The 17,658-nt window shown below is 49.7% G+C and overlaps 1 protein-coding gene across 25 annotated transcripts in view; it reads left to right on the top strand.

Annotated features, from left to right (window-relative positions):
• The window catches only part of MSI2 (musashi RNA binding protein 2), a 438,300-nt gene that overhangs the window by 154,962 nt on the left and 265,680 nt on the right, over positions 1–17,658 (top strand). The gene's annotated exons all lie outside the window — the stretch shown is intronic.

Consider the following 17,658-nt stretch of genomic DNA (forward strand, 5'->3'; position numbering starts at 1 on the left):
TGGCTGCCGTGGCCCCTGCCTTGGCCACAGCTGTGTGCTCGAGAACCTTGTCCTTGACCTTGGCCGTCAAGATTGAAATGAAACGCGGCGGGGGCCGAGAGGCGAGAGTCCGGCCCGCGGGGTGGGCATGGTGCCCCACGTGCCTGCAGGAGCAGACAGAGTGGCCTTTGAGTGGTCTCGCCGGCATGTGCTGGCCACGTGGGGCTTGGGCCGGGAGCTGACGGTGGCAGTGACTGGCGAGGGATTCAGGGCTGTGAGTCACAGGCAGGAGCTCCCACAGAAGCTGGCTTGGGAGTCGGCTCTGGGCTTCATTCTTTGCCTTTCTGCAAAAGGCATGGACGAGAGGAGGCTCCCTGGGGCCCTTGGCGGCTGAACCTTCCCCTGTCGGATGCCCAAGGAGACTTTAGGAAAGATGCTGGGCCTGAACCTGTCAGAGCATTGGTGAGACAGCAGTACAATGTTATTCCCTGGGCTCGGCTGTGGCGACGGGCTGGGAGCCACTCGGAGTGCCCCAGATGAGTCAGGGAGGTGTGAGAGCGTGTGTGTGTGACAGAGAGGCAGACAGACAAACGGGGCACTAACCATGGATGATTAATTCAGCTCCTTTCCACTTGGTGAGGGGCCCCCGTGCTGTGGACAGTGGGTTCTTCTCAAGGGTGACCCTTTGCTCAGGTGGCTGTGTTGCCCCAGGCATCCAGCAGGGCAGCTTTCTGGGCGCTGAGCCTTGCTGGCTTTTGTGTGATGATGCAAGAGGCTGGCAGGCGAGTGGGTGTGCAAGCCCTCTGCCTCCTGCATCTGTGAGCAGTTGCGGACACTGTGCTGGGAGCACAGGGATGGGTTCGTCTTCTTCTGCCCTGGCCTGTGTGGCTCGTCCCCCGACCCCAGTGATGGGCTGATGTGGCAGAGGGCATCCTGAGATGACGTGGCAGCTCTTCGGAGCTCTGTCACTTGTTTCTCCCATGGTGGCTGTCACGTCTGCCCTGGGTGGTACAGAGGCACTGCCGCCCACTGGCTGGTCTGCAAGTTCTGTGCTTTCATTTGTCTGCCCAGGCCGCTGGCTCTGCAGTTGTGAGCTGCTCTCTGGGGTGAGGGCTGTGACTTCACTTTAGCCTTCCTGTGTCTGCTATTCATTTCTGCATGGCTGAGAGACCATGCAACAGAGAACCCAGCCCCCTCCAGCCCAGCCTTGCGTTCGGCATGGCACTCAAGTGCCCTTCTGGGTCGGTTATGAAAGGCTCCTTCCCCACGGCACTGTCTGGCATTGCCAGTTGGGGGTTGATTCATTCTGGCGGGTTCTAAAGACGAGCCGAGTGTGTACCTTGTAGCGACTTCCAGAGTGACTTCACGCATCCCGGGGGGGCTTGGTCCCTCACCCAGCCCCACCCTACCTCAGCAGAGAGACTGGAAATCATTCCTTGAGACAGATCCAGCTTGCCTGATGGAAGGCTCTAGAGTGCCCGCCCCCTTTGCTCCCGTTCTGCCTTTCCAACCAGGCTGGGGGCCGTGTTTGCGCACACGAGGCGGGATTTCTCTTTCGAGCCGTAACCTGCCTTGGAATCTCATGGGCCTATTTGTGGGTGTCAGGGAAGGTGGAGCTGCCCAGATGGGCTGTTCGAATATCCCACACAGGCTCACGCTGGCCACGTCTCTGCGCAGGCCCAGCTCTTGATTTCACCCCCTCTGTCTTTCTGATGTTCTTCATTAACACTTTGCATTGTGACTCAGGGCGCCGGCTGTGGGGGGCTCTGCAGGCTCTGGCCCAGCCCACAGCTGTGACCACGGCTGCCTAGGGAACAGTTGCCCTCTTGTCTCGGAGGCAGGCGCAGCCTGTCTTCCCTGGCCTGGCACTCACCGGGTCTGAAGCCGCTCAGTTAATTTTGCAGTGACGTCTGTGGATTCCGGCAGGATGCATAAACCCATCAAGTGTTTTATTAAAGGCCTAAGGAGGCCTTTGAATGTATCAAAACCCTCACACTCTGTATGCTCGTGTGCTCGTGGCCTGTTGCGTACATATGCTCTGCGTGCATCTGGGTCTGTCCTTGGCATGACTTACTCCTCGTCTGGCTGGTGGCGGGTGTGACGTCTGTGTCCCCTTGGGCAGGGCCCACCCCCTCTTAGGATTCTGGGATACATTCATTGGGATCCAGAATGATCCATGGAGGGGAGACTCCGCTGCGGGGCTTCAGGGGCAATGAGTAAATCCGGTGGCTGAGAAAGGAGGTAACGGTCCATTGAGAAGCTGATCGAAGGAAACGGAAAACACACACGCACGCAGGCACACACGTGCATGAAGTATACTTACACACACACACAACTGTGTAAAGTTGTTTGGGGCTCTTTTCAGCTGTGAATTGCAGATGAGTCACATGTAATTTAGTGGGTAATTTAAGGAGCGTGTGCTGCGTGTTGGAGACTGGGCCAGGCCATTGACTTATTTCACGTAATTCTTCTCTGGGATGCTGGCGGGGGTGCTGCCCATTTTGTGGACTGTTTTGTTTTATTTTTTATTTTTTTTCTCTTTTTAGGGCCGCACCCACGGCATATGGAGGTTCCCAGGCTAGGGGTCAAATTGGAGCTATAGTCGCTGGCCTACGCCACAGACACAGCAACGCCAGATCCGAGCTGCGTCCAAGACCTACACCACAGCTCACGGCAATGCCGGATCCTTAACCCACTGAGCAAGGCCAGGGATCGAACCTGCATCCTCATGGTTCCTAGTCAGAGTCGTTTCTACTGAGCCACAACAGGAACTCCCATTTTGTGGACTGTTGAGTGGTGTCTCCATGGGATTGCCTCTTTGACTCAAGGTCACAGCCTCCTGAAAGGTCACAGACTTCCCCTCTAGGCTTGTCTGATCATGAAACCCAAACTCCGGGCCCTGTTCCACCTGCTGATGGACCCACAAGGTAGACATAGGGTAGGGAGGATGTGGAGGAAAGGAAAGATGGGGTCCCCTCTGGGTGACCAGGGGCAGTGCTGGGAACCTGGACCTGCGTGGCCTCATTGCTTCTGCACATATTCTGGTATCATCCAGCCCATTGGACCAAGGTGGACCATACTGGTCAGGGAGGTGAAGGTCACCCAGGAAAGGCAGTGTAAGAGCCAGAATTCACCCCCGACGTCCCCCGAGTCTAGAACTTTTCCGTTCAGAGTTGGCCACCTTCTTTTAAGGCTTCCCTCCTCGTCATTCTTCCTTCCTCTTGCTCGACCCCTCTTGCCGGAGGTGGCCCTGGCTTCCATTGTTTATTGCAGGTGGCAATCAAGGTGGGTGAGACGGCTGTCGTGGGGCTGAGCGCAGGGAGTTGAACTATGTCATTACTGTAAATGGAGTGGGTGCAGGAGGGCACAGGGAGCGCTTTAAATAACTCAGATTGGAGGCTCGTAAACCCTTGTGTGCTTTTCTCCCACCTCCACCCTCCAGGTTAGGGATGCCCTGCCTTGTTGAGATGGAAGATGAGGCCATGGGCATCGGCACCAGTGCCGTCTCACTTGCTTGCGGTCCTCACTTCCGGGGCGGCTGAGAACTGGGGAAAGGGAAGAAGAAGTATTCCAGGCCCTTGTGCTGGGCGTTGACTGCACAGTGATGCCACTTTGGACCTTAACAGGTTATTTCTTTCCTGGCCTCAGGTTCTCATCTGAGGGATGGGCTTGGAAAACTTATAAAGTGTTTGCTGGTCAATAGTTCTGGCTCTGTCACCACTGCTCCCTGTGTCTTGCGGAGAATGCAGCCGTAGCCGATGCATGAACCCTGGGGTGGGGCTGTGTTTCAATACAACTTGTTATTTTTTATTTATTTATTCTTTTCAGGGCTGTACTTGCGGCATATGGAAGTTCTGAGGCTAGGGGTCGAATTGGAGTTACAGCCACAGTAACGCTAGCTCCGAGGCGTGTCTGTGACCTACACCACAGCTCATGGCAATGCCCGATCCTTAACCCACGGAGCGAGGCCAGGGATCGAACCTGAATCCTCAGGGATACTAGTCAGGTTTGTTTCCGCTGAACCACAGTGGGAACTCCCAATAAAACTTTTTATTTATTTTTTAATTTTTTTTAGGGAAATTACTCCTGTTCAGATCTACTCAAATTTTTTTTTCTTTTTTCTTTTCTGTCTTTTCTAGGGCTGCACCCGCGGCATATGGAGGTTCCCAGGGTAGGGGTCTAATCAGAGCTGTAGCCACTGGCCTACACCAGAGCCACAGCAATGCCAGATCCGAGCCACATCTGTGACCTACACCACAGCTCATGGCAACACTGGATCCTTAATCCACTGAGTGAGGCCAGGGGTTGAACCCGTAACCTGTTGGTTCCTAGTCTGATTTGTTAACCATTGAGCCATGACAGAAACTCCCCCAATAAAACTTTTTAAATGAAAACAGGTTTAGGGCCACTTTTGGCCCATGGGGCAGAGTTTGCCAACCTCTGTTCTGGGTTATTCCTAAGGTTGCTTTCAGACTTGAAAATTTAGAGTAATTTAGAAAGTATTTCAAGAAACACACGTAGGAGGATGGATAGATATATATGTACGGTATCTATTGATTTGTAATCGAAACAAGATATCAGTAGTAATGAGCCTAATATAGTAAACAAAACAGTTGTTAATTGTACTGGAGTTAATTTCCGGACTTCAGGATGCAGGGGCAGTGAGGGTTTTTCTATTTGGAAATGGCTATGATTTATTAACTGGAATCTTCATCTTGTGAGTGAAGTCTAGGAAGACCAAAGCATTTATAATTTCCTGTTACCTGTGCTAGATCTAAATTAATGAAGACTCAGAATTTGTGAAGTTCAGATTTTAGTATGAAATTCTTTTACTGTGTTTTGGTGTTTCTGAATTAGAGGGCCATGTGCTTTGTCTTAAGCTTCTTAATGCATTTAAAAATTTGGGGGAGGTCGTTCCCATTGTGGCTCAGCAGAAACAAACCTGACTAGTATCCAAAAGGAGTCAGGTTCGAGCTCTGGCCTCACTCAGTGGGTTAAGGATCTGGTGTTGTAGGGAGCTATGGTTTAAGCCGGCAGCTGCAGCTCCAATTTGACCCCTAGCCTGGGAACTTCCATATGCTGAGGGTGCAGCCCTAAAAAGCAAAAAAAGGGAAAAAAAAAAAATTGAGTTCCCTGATGGCTCTCAGCAGGATAAGGATCAGGCATTGTCACTGTAGGGGCTTGGGCCGCTGCTGTGGCTTGGGTTCGATCCCCGGCCAAAAAATAAAGTAAAATAAAATAATAATAAAACGAGAATTTGGTTCTCAAGGATGTCAAGTGAGATAAGTGGAATGTCTGTTCTGCAGATGACAAAACTGGTGTTGAGAAAGGGTCAGTCCATTGTCCAAGATCACACAGCCCGGAGAGTCACTCAATTTTGCACAGTGTGGCCCTGGCCTCTTATAAAACCACATCTCCCACTTTCCCACCGCGCAGCCCCGTCCGCCGAGGGAGCATATTTGGTTCATTTGTCAAGAATGGTGATCTCCAGTCATTTATTTTACTGCTTCAGGTTTCCTAGTGGACGTTATCTGTGCTCACGATTTCATGCAAACAGGGATGATGTATATAGACCATTCCGGAAAAATGGCATGTCAGCGATGCTCCAGATAGGCACATACAGACCCAGACCATCCATCGGGCTGTCCGGCACTGCTCCCCCCGCCCTCCCACTCCCCCCCCACCCCCCCATTTCCCCCACCCCCACTCAGCCATCCGGTCGGACGAGCCCAGCGTGGTAATTAAAAAGCCCTGGGATCAAAGCCACTCCGTGTGCAAGAGCTTCCTCCTGCTCCCCTTTAGACCCCTCCTTCCAGTACCGGTTTCTTAAATTCTCACTTATAGGATTTTGGAGATCAAAAAGAGGCCTTTAAACTTAATGAATTCGCGGCTGCGTCCCGGATGGAGCAGTTCTGCACCTTTCAGCTGTTCACCTCCGTGAGAGGGCTGCTCGGCGCCGGGCTGCTAGGTAATTCTCACTTTATATAACTCCCGTGAAAGCAGAGCAGCCTCCCGCATCTGGAGGCTCCCAATTATACTTCACATGGTGAACTGTGTAATTAGTTTGGAAGACTTACGCTTAGTCATTGGTTTATCCTAATCGGCTTTGGCTTTCCCCACCAACAAAGTGAGCTTATTTTGCTAAGCTGAACCGACTCTGCACCCTTTGTTCCAGCCTTTTATTGTCTCATTCCTTTCATTCTGTTTTACTGCCAAAGTTCTGTTTCATTAGGCCTACAAGTCATTTCCAATTCAGTGGGCTGCTACAATCCGGCCTTTATCACTCGGCTGCCCTGGTTCCCATGTCCCTTCTGGGCCAGTGCCTGAGTTTGTGGTTTGACGTGAGGGCTTTAACCCTTTCCTGGGCCAGCCCCTCACGGTGGCGGAGGGGAAGCCAGGGCCCTACAGGAGGAGGTGCTTTGGAAAGTCACAGCTCTCTGGGTCTCATCAAAGAAGAGCCCTGTGGAAAGGAGGCCAAAAGGGGCCTTTTGTTGGTCCGGGGTTGTGGGTGGGCTCATAAAAGTTAACGTGAGCTAGGGAGAATGGTGCTCAAAAAACTTTTTGTCGGGGGGGGGGCGGGGGGGGAAATTGAGAACAAGAATGAATGGGCCTTTTAAGATAATGAGATCTTCTCATTGATTCCGCTTGTGTGGGGTCTTGGGAGAAGGTGCTGGGGTGGGCGTGGGGTCTTGGGAGAGGGTGCTGGGGTGGGGGTGGCAATTATTTTCTAGCTCCTGGTTTTACACGCAGGTGCCGTGGTGGCACCCTGGGCCGCTGCTGCTCAGATACTCCTTTCGCTAAATGTCTGTTCGAGGAGAGTAAGATCCAGACTAAAAGTATCCTAAAGCCTTTGAAATGCGAGAGGCAGGAGGTTTGCAAGCAAATAAATAAGCCAGTTGCCCTATGGCGCGGACTGTGGACTGTGACTTGATTGCTTCCAAATGCGAGTTGGAGACAGACGGAGCTCCGTGAGGTGTGTGCTTCTTTCCAGCCAGACCTGGAACCGACAAGTCCAGTGTGTCTTTGTGGGCATCACAGCTCCCACAAGAGGTGTGTCTCCTGAAGTGGTTCGTGCAGGTGGACTCACTGCACAGTGATCGGCATGTCGGGGCTTCGCCTGTCACCGGCTGGCCTTTGCTCTGGGAGGCCATCGATGTTCTTCAGACCTTGACCTAGAGTGTCGAGGGCACCAGGAAGGGCCGGTTGCTTTCCCCTCCCAGGCCGGCCACGCTGAAGGCTACTTTTGTGTTTTAAATTTTCTTCCTGTAATAGCCCAGAACAAGGCCAGCACTGTCCTCCCGTTGTATGAAATCCCAGCCTGCTCTGTGTCAGTCTCTCCCTTCGGAAGTGTGTCATACGGGGGAGGGGACTTTATTTGCCCTCTGACCCCTGGCGGAGCCACTGAGGGCCAAGAGGTAGCAAACAGGAGAATCCTGCCTCCTGTGCCTGCCTCCGCCTCCCCGGCCAGGTGGCTGCGAACAAATAAGCAGTGCCCACGAGTAATTCGAGCCTTGGGCTTTGCCAGGAAACCCTCTCGCCAAACAACTTTTGTGTTTTCCGGGTGAACTTTTTTCCTCTAGAGCTGGTTTCTGCAGCAGCCGGAGGAGGGAACTGAGTTCGAAATAGACGGATTGAGAACCCCTGCCCCCTCCTCCTTTGTCCTAAGTCCTCTTTGATTGATTTATTTACTTTTGCTTAAAAAAAAAAAAAGAGTTCCTGAAATAGACGAGTGAGTTTCTAGGAAAACTTCCCATTTCCCTCTTAGCGGATAAAAATATAGCCAGCTGTCTTTAGGCATTATTATTGCTCTGTTAACAGTATTTTGAAATATACAAATAGAGAAATAGGATGCCTTCTGGGTAGCAGTGTGGGAAAACTTTGCGAGGAGGAGGCTGATCACACATGCATGATCGAATGCATAGCAGGGAGAGGAACGAGGCCCGAACTTTCTGGGCCTGGCTGTTTAACTGTGTTTTCCAGTCTGGTTTTAACTTTATATACTTTTTAAAAAATTATAGTTGATTTACGCTGTTGTGCCAATTTCCTCTGTACAGCAAAGTGACTCAGTCATGTATATGTACATATATATATATACACACACGCACACACACCATTCTTTTAAAATTAAATTAAATTTTTTAATTACTTAATGAAGTTTATTACATTTATAGGGGGTCAACAATCCTCACAACCAGATTTTACAGCATTTCCATCCCAAACTCTCCGTGCATCCCCTCCGCCCCCCAACCTGTCTCATTTGGGAAAAAAGTCTGTGAACACACATTCTTTTTTTAATCTCATTTCCCATCATTTGATCCCGGGAGACAGGATACGGCTCCCTGTGCTCTGCAGTAGGACCTCGTTGTATATCCATGCTACATGCATCGACCACTCCTAGACTCCCAGTTCATCCCACACGTTTCTTTAATTTTTGTAAGGGGCCATGGAGAGGACGACCACCAGAGCGGGAGAGCCTGCAGGCAGGAAGGGGTTAAAGCTCCCTGGGCGGCGGCGAGAGGGAGCAGGGGTTTTAAAGCCCTTGCTCACCTTCCCAGAGCCCTCCTGGCAGCCTCTGAAGACGTCCCTTACAATGGAGTTGTTAGCATGAGAAAGAAAGCCTTTCTCCCCCTGGATGGACTTCAGTGGGAACCGAAAGTGTCTGAGAAATCACGGTTCAAGCTTGTGCCAGTGGGTGCAAGGAGTGGTTCTTACGGAAGAAAAAGCGCTCAGTTCATTTAGGCTTGGCATAGAAATCCAAGGCCATTGTTTGGTGGAGCGAACATTGATATGGAGATGCCTGCTCACCCCCGCAGCCCATCAATAGGATACCCCATTACATGGGTCGCGTATGCCTGGCTTGTTTCTTCCTTTCTCTTCTCCCCCCCACCCTTTTTTTCCCTTTTTGTCCTCGGAGCATTCGTCTCTCCGCAGAACAGCCAGATTTGTCAAGTTAACCAGCCTCTACGTTTTTTACAGCTCTGTACATTCAGACCTGGTGTTTGTGAATTAGCCGAAGGTGGACCGCCAGTCGGTACTTTGTTTACATTCGAAGCCATAAGAGGGGGAGCCCCAGAAAAATGTTCCTATGCAGGAAGAGGCAGAAGGGTTGAGTTTCTGACGGTTGCAACCTCACCACTGCCTTTAAAACCAATCATGAGGCACACGGCTGATATTTAATAGCTTTTAGCTGATTATTTTTCTTCTCCTCCTCTTTCTTTTCGATTCAAGTTGACCTGGGTGTACTTGAGCGGAAATGAAGTCATCCCACTGCTGAATTAGAATAATCACAGGCCTCCAAGAATGAAATGGAAGCAGAGATTAAAATGGGAGAAGGGAACACTGGCATTAAGAAGCCCCAAGAAAACTTTGCATAAAATAAATAGGAGATTTGATAGATTGCCTTTGCATATGCTGTTTGCATTTCCCCCCACTTCGTATTGTCTTACCAGCGTCGAGTTCCAGGCAGTGTGGGATTTGATTTGCCTTACGTCCACATACCTTCTGTAGCCTGGGTGATGGCCCTTTCTTCTTCACGGGATGTGTCTGTGACCGGAACATTTCCAGGATGGAAGAATCTGGAAGGAGGGACTGTTACTGTGAAGGGTTGACGAGTCCTTGTTGCCAAGGGCTGTGGTTGGGGGGTGGGAGGGGGCACAGATGGGAGATAATGCACAGCAGGCCCACAGTAAATATTATTGATGGATTTCTGATAGTAAGGAGAAGAAAGAACTATGCTGGCTAAAGGTAGGGTGACCAGTTGTCCTGATTTGCCGAGGCCTGAGGGGTTTCCAGAGATCCAGGACTTGCAAACCAGAATTAGTTGCTCACCCCAAATACACAGGAGGCCAGAACTTTTCACCACAAGGAGTGACACCTTTGAGCACCTCCAGGGAGATTTAAGTATGTTCCAGAACACTTCCTCCATGCCTGTTGTCAATCTGCCTTCCTGATTGAACTCTGGTGAAGGGGGCAGGAGCCAGCACAGGCCAATAAGTCTGGGCAGTGTTCCTGAAGTGACCTGGGAAAGGCAGGGCAGACAGACCCACTGTCCCGAGCAAAGGCAGCTCATCATTGACTTAGAGTGCAGGATCCCCTTTGGGCTCTGACTGGGGCTCCTCCTTGGGGATTATTTCTGTGTCTTTTGAAAATAAAAAAATTTTCCCCTATGTTGCCAAAAAAGAGAGTTTCTTGGAGTTAAAGAGCAAAATGAGGATTTAATTATATTAAAAAACCCAGCAGAGTGGTGTGTTTACAGGAAGTCGTTTTTAGGTGGTCTGTAGTAGGAGATGTAATTTGTGGAATCGGATTAGTTATAAATTAGAGATTTTTGGTTGTGGAGGTCTCTAACGGTCTTTTATAATTGGCAGCAGAGGTAAATATTTTCAGACTTGCTTATTGTTTGCAGAGTGTTAGGATATGAAAAAAAAAAAGCAATTTAAGCTACTTCTCCCTTCAGGAAATATAAATGAGGGTATAGAATGATCAGAGGCAGTCTTCATGATCTTATTATCAGCTTTCTTAGGGAATGGCAGAAGGGCAGAGTAAGCAATGAGATAAGTTGCAGGAGTGGTTTGTGAGGGAACCTACTGATTCCCTGATATAAAAAAAAAAGTATTTTTTTTCACTTTTAAAAAGACCACCCTGAATGTAAATTGGTGCCGCCACTGTGGAAAACAATACAGATGTTCCTTCAAAACCGAAAATGACTCGCCGTATGATCCAGCAAGCCCACTCCTGGGCATATATCTGGACTAAACCATAATTTGAAAAGATACATGTACCCGTATGTGCATAGCAGCGCTATTGTTCATAGCCAAGACATGGAGAAAATCTCAATATACTTTTCACAGATGAATGGATTAAGAAGAAATGGTACATATATACAATGGAATATTACTCAGGCATCAAAAAGAATGAAATAATGCCATTTGTAGCAACATGGACAAACCTAGAGATTATCATACTAAGTTCAGCAAGTCAGACAGAGAAAGACAAATATCCTATGAGATCACTTATATGTGGAATCTAAAATATGACACTAATGAACTTATCCACGAGACAGAAACAGACTCACAGATACAGAGAACAGACTTGTGGCTGCCAAGGGGGAGAGGGAGCAGGGAAGTGTTGAACTGGGAGTTTGGGATTAGCAGATGCAAACCATTATACATAGAATGGAGAAACAACACGGTCCTTCTGTATAGCACAGGAAGCTGTATTCAGTATCCTGTGATAAAACATAATGGAAAAGAATATATGTATATATATGTGTGTGTGCGTGTGTGTGTGTGTGTATAACTGAAAAATACCGAAACTAACACAACATTGTAAATCAACTCTGTTCAATAAAAAATTTAAAGAAGACCACCCATTTCCTTTCTTGACAGGTGTGTTTTAGTAGCAAACAGGAGGATTTATTGCTGTCGTAGGTCTCTGTTCCAACTAAGTTGGCATATGTTAAATTCAGAAATCACTGTTTGCCCAAACCTTTTATTTGGGGTGAGAGCGTTGTCCCCATTTGAAAGTTAGGAACGGAGTTCCTGTTGTGGCTCAGCGGGTTAAGAACCCGACTCGTATCCATGAGGATATGGGTTTGATCCCTGGCCTCGCTCAGGGAGTTAAGGATCCAGTGTTGCTGCAAGCTGTGGCATTGATCACAGATGTGGCTGTGGTGTAGGCCCGCACAGCGTACAGCTCCAGCTGGAGCTGGAGCTCCAATTGGACCCCTAGCCCAAGAACTTCCATATGCTGCAGGTGCGGCTCTAAAAAGAAAAAAAAAAAAAAAAAAGTTAGGTAAGGGAGGCCGAAAGAGCATAATTGACTTGCTCAAGAGCCTTCGCTAGATCGCTGTGAGCTCAAAGTGCAGACCTGAGCCATGGCCAGAAGTCTTGGGCTTGCAGCTCCACCCTGCCAGCTGGGCTGGGCTGGGCTGCTTCCCTACCGAGCAGGGCACTGTGGCCAGCTGTGTGCTGGGCCATGGGATTTCTGTGGCACAGCTTCCAGAAAGCTGACTGTGACTTTATGGTTGTTTGTTTAAAACATATATTATGTTAGAACAAATATTATGGCATGCAAAATTAGCCAAATTTATGATGGCAAAATTTGCATGATTGTTTTTGAAAAACCTTAGGACTTGGAGCCCTTTTAGGACAGCTCCTGGCTGCATCAGGCTCTGTCCCTCATTGTTCGTGGCTGTCCCAGGATTTACCTGACCCCCTGGAGTACTTGGGAGAAATGCTGAGAATCTAGCATAGCAGTTGGCATCCTTTCTCTGTTAAGGGCCGGATAATAACTATTTTCAGTTTTGTGGCCCAGATGGTCTCTCACACCCACTCCACTGTGCCATTGTGGCAGGAATGACAGCAGTCATAGACAGTGTGCAAACGAATAGCTGTGGCTGTGTTCCAATAAAACTTTATTTACAAAAAACAGAAGGCTGCTGGATTGGGCTCTCAGCCCGAGTTCGCTGATCCCTTGGTTTAGCACATCGCCTGGTCATAAGGGCATGGACTATTTTTTTTTTTTTTTTTTCATTCAAACTGTTTGGTGTCATATATAGCTTACCTTATCTATTAGCTCCGTAACCTCGGGCAGGTCATTTAACCTCTTTCGACCTCAGTTACTCTATCTGTAGAATGAGGCAATAAATGGGTACTTAGCGCGAAGGATTGTCATGATAAGTAAATGAACTAATGCCTGTATAGTTCTTAGCATCCCGCCAGAAACTGAGTAAGTGCTTAATAAACAGTAGGAACATGAGCTGCTGTTATTTTCATCCTCTGAGACCCAGGCTTAGCTACCAGAGTTGCTTTTCCAATCCTCTGCATCAGTAGCCCTGACACACACACACACACACACACACACACACACACACACACACACTCTCTCTCACTATAAACTCTCCCATCTTTTCTGTCTGTCCTCTGAGTGGGCTTACTACTCAGTTCTTCCACCTGCCTTGGGGATAATACAGATTAAACGGCTTTTCCTGGATCCTCTTCGCCTGAAGATGAAGATTCCGTTTTGTGTGGGTTTCAAGGGCAGGTACCTCAACTCAAGTTCAGTCCAGCTACCCTGATGCTTGGAGTTTGTGGAATTGACTTCAGGCTGCTCAGGATCCTTTTTTTGCCATTTCTTAGGCTGCTCCCGGGCATATGGAGGTTCCCAGGCTAGGGGTCTGATCAGAGCTGTAGCCGCCGGCCTACACCACAGCCACAGCAACACAGGATCCGAGCTGCGTCTGTGACCTGCACCACAGCTCACGGCAGCGCCGGATCGTTAACCCACTGAGCAAGGCCAGGGATTGAACCCACTTCCTCATGGATGTTAGTCGAGTTCGTTTCTGCTTATCTGCCACGGAACTCCTCTTTCTTTCCTTAGTCGGATTTGTTAACCATTGAGCCACGACGGGAACTCCCAGGCTGCTCAGGCTTTAACGGGCATGGGCTAAAGGAGAATTCTCCCGTTTGGACCCTGCTGATAAACTCTTTAAACTTGGTTGAATAATTAAACTTTTTTTTTTTTTTTTTTTGAGGAGATGGGGAATAGAGGATACTGTCTGGAGAGTGTCCCAGTATCCCGTAGCTGACGTTTATTAAAATATATTTATTGATCCGCTAACCTGTTTATTGAGCTTATTTAGCCTCTTGAGAGAGCTTTTCACATCCTCATTTAGTTTTCTTTCCTGATTCTAATCAGCTTGGTCTTGCTAGTCTTTGAATTTATTGCAGATATTAAGGGGTGGGAAGGTGTCATTAAGAAACTCAATGGAAAGAGGAAGGAGAAAAACCTATAAAAAACAAAAAGATTTCAGTCTTAAAAGGGACGGCGTTACAGGACCGTTTGGTGCAGGGAAACAGCCATCCTTCCTCATTAGGTCCAGAAGGCAGCTCGTCTGCAGCCTCACACATCATTCATTGTTCATTGATTCATTCACCCGATCTCCTGAATGCCGGGCCCCGAGCATGGAGCCAGTGGCGCAGCCGTGAACGAAACAGACAAGATCCCTGCTGAATTGCGGCTTCAGTTTGAGGGTGGAGTCGGGGAGCACCAGCCAAGACCAAACGAAGAGATAATCAAAGTAAAGTAATTACAGATTGTCTTGTAAAGAAAACCAAACAGGGGCTGAGAGACTCCATAAGGGACCACGGATCAGAGCATCCTAGTTTATCAGAAGAAACATCAGGCGTTCCTGCGGTGATTCAGAGAGCTAAGGACCCGACGTTGTCTCCATGAGGGCGCAGATGCCAACCCTGGCCTTGCCCATTGGGTTAAGGATCCAGTGTCACCAAAAGCTTCGGCGTAGGTCGCAGATGTGGCTTGGATCTGGTGTGGCTGTGGCTGTGGCGTAGGCCGGCCGCTGCAGCTCTGATTCGACCCCTAGCCCAGGAGCTTCCATGTGCTGCAGGTGCAGCCGTAAAAAGAGGAGAGAAGTTAGATTTACAAGTGGCCTCTTTACACTGTGAAGGTGAGGCTGGGTCTGTTTCCACAGTGTGTGTTAACACCAGGATGGGCGCAGTGGCTGGGCTGTCATTGGTGCTCAGTCAATAATGGGGAATGAATGGGCGAGTGGAGCTCTGTATCAGAGGGCAGGGCTCTGCCAACCCCTGGAGGAGTTTCAAATGGTAAGATGTTGATTTTTCTTTGGAAAACTGGGGTCTTAAGAGAATATGTTCAGGTATTAGGAGCCTTTCCTTATGTGGCTCATCCCCCCCGGAGCCCAGAGTAAAGGAGTCATTTCTACGCTGCAGTAAAAGCTTGTTAGAACTGAGGGGCTGTTGGGGTGGGTGAAGCTGGTCAGCAAGGCCTTTTCTGCAGCCAGTAGATTCTCAGGCAGGTCTTGCTGCTGAGGGTGGTCACAGGTGCCACGTCCAGCGCTGCCGGGCAGCGGGAGATGCTGAAAGAGGGATGGTGCGGTATAGCAAAACACGCAAGACTCTGTTACATCTAGAAAGTGGGGGACCAGGAGGCCCTCTGTTCCACAGCACAAAGGCGCCTTGGCTTTAGCGCACATGACTTTTATGAAGGAAAGTGACGAGATTACTATCAGTGGCATTAAGGAAGGTGACAAGACTCGTGGGCAAGAACAGGCATAGGCAATGATGAGGTTATCTTCTTGGTGATGTCGGAGTGGGTACCCTTAGGACATCCTGCAGTTGTTTATGGACTAACATGAATATCTTGTCTTTAACTCTGCATCCACAGATTTTTTTTTTTCGGTCTTTTGTCTTTTTTTCAGAACCGCACCCACAACATATGGAGGTTCCCAGGGTAGGGGGTCTAATCGGAGCTATTGCTGCCAGCCTACGCCACAGCCACAGCAACGCCAGATTCGAGCCGCGTCTGCGACCTACCTCACAGCTCATGGCAACGCCAGATCCTTAACCCACTGAGCAAGGCCAGGGATTGAACCGCATCCTCATGGTTCCTAGTCGGATGCATTTCCGCTGCGTCACCATGGGAACTCCCATCCACAGATATTTGTCTAGTGCATAGTTTAGTTGTTCTGTTGTCTCCAACAACAGGGCTGCCCCAGAGAAGAGTTGGGTAAGGTGAGGGTGAAATGGGGTCTCTGCCTCTCACGTTGCATCTTCCCCTGCTCCTGTCTCTGCTCCTGTCTCTGTCTTTGGTCTGAGAAAAGCTCTGGACCAGCTGAGCAGAAAGTAGCAAGTAGCGGATGGGGCTTTCTGAAGCTGGTGGGGGAGCATTGGGTGCATGGATCTCCCTGGGGTGAGGCACTAGAAGCTCTTCTCCCTGGACTTGGCATTTGTGATGGGTCAGGCCGGGGAGGGTCCCAACGTCATTGAGCCAAAGCACAGACATCTCTGATGCTGGGAAGTCTGGCTGTGGACAGGAAGAACTCGTTTGTGGGTACATTTACTTTCCCTCCGGAAAGAGCAGAGGGATGCCATGCTGGTGTTGACGGCCTGTCTCTCGGGCATTTGTCAGGGATGCGTGGGATGAAATGAAATGGAACGATTCTAGACTTTGGAGTCAGGTAGACCTGAGTTTGAGTCCAGATGCCATCATTTGCTAGGGGGTTGTGGCCCCGGGGGCTGGGAATGTCACTGCCCGGAGCCTCATTCCTTGTCTCTTAAGCGAGGTTACAATGTCATTTATGGGAGGAGGGGATTCTTACAACCTTGTCTGTAAGAATTAAGAGACAAGTTTGCCCAGTGTCTGCCCAATGAGAACCTCTCCTCCCCCGTTCATCGTCTTTCTCTCTCTCTTTCACACCCCCACCCCTCCTGTGTCTTGAAGCCCCAGACTGGGCTCATCCCCAGGTCCACCCCCTCCCCGACCCCCCTCCCCATAAACTCCCCCCCCCCATAATCTTCAGGCTACACTCCCTGTCTGCCGAAGGCATGCATGGCTTTCAGTCGTTTTCAAGGACTGGTTGCTCGGCCCCTCCCAGGCTCAGCCCCATCCCTCTGCAACCATCAGCTCTCTGACAGATCCCGTGCCACGGAAGTCCTGCCTCTGAGATCCTGCTAGATGTAACCCAGCTGGAGCTCCCGTGGGGGGAGGCCGAGGGGAGGAGTTGGCTTTTTTTTTTCCTTTTATGCTAATGAAGTGAATATGGCAAGGAGTCACAATATTTTCTTTCCAGGCAAAGAAATGTAGTGGGAGAAACAGCATGCAGGGGAAACAAATGCGATCGTACTGGATGCTCTCAGGGGAGGAATAGGACAAATTGTCAGCGTCTGTTGAGAAGATAATGCTCTCGCTATGATAAATGCCAAGTTTCTATTGAAAACCACCATCTTAATGGTGGCATCCCCCAAGAACTCGGAGCGTGCCTGGCAGCAGAGGCCATCGGCGCAGGGAGGCAGATATTTGTAGGGGGTTTATTTGCAGTGAGGAATCAGTTTAAAGCAAATGAGACAGTGCATTGAAAATGTTCTTTTTGGCAGCTTTATAGAGCTCACTGGAGTGCTCCAGTGCGGCCTGCACTTAAAACACACCTACGGGGAGGCTTCCACCCTCAATAAATATTTCTTGCATATGACAGAGATTAAAGGCGCGCATGGGACTGGAAAGCTGCCTAAAATAATTTCCCCTTCCGTGGGAAGTAGCTGCTGTAATTCACTTGCAAGTTATTTCAAAAAGCCTGTTCTCATAGAAGTTTCTGTCTTCTCCCAGACTGGGATCTTTCTAGAACTTTGTGGAGCACCGTGTCTCAGCAAGGGCATGTCTGGTGGTGCTTAATTCAGTAGCATGCCCTCGAAGGGCGTCTCAGTTCTTGGTGGCCTTTGGGGGGACGTTTTGGGTGGATTTGTCTTGACCTCTCGGTGGAGCTGGCCTGCCTCCTAGGCCTGTGCTCAGGGATATCTGCAGGTTAGTTGGGGAAGGAGGGGTCTTGGCGGGCTGGACAATACATTCAGGAGCTCTGAGGATGCAGGGCGGGTCAGGACCCTGGCTGGTTGGGGACCACGGGGCCAGCTGGAGGCGGACGAAGGAGCTCTCCATCACCTGTTCCAGGGCTTCGGAATACATGGATCTCCCCGTCCCTGAGTGATGGGTGCTCAGGGTGGCTGTGCTTGTTCGACCCTTTGTTTATTCATTTACCCGATTTTTGCGTGCCTACTAGATATTAGGCACCGAGTCAGAGAGCAGAGGCAGGGTCCCTGCCCACAGGGGTCAAGGAGGAGAGATGCCAGTAAACAAACCTGCAGCGCA

This window comes from Sus scrofa, chromosome 12 (assembly GCF_054392235.1).
Source record: "Sus scrofa isolate SSC_HxYL_T2T_F1_AM1 chromosome 12, Sscrofa_HxYL_maternal_Yorkshire_Landrace_v2.0, whole genome shotgun sequence".
In the NCBI taxonomy this organism is placed as follows: Eukaryota; Metazoa; Chordata; class Mammalia; order Artiodactyla; family Suidae; genus Sus; species Sus scrofa.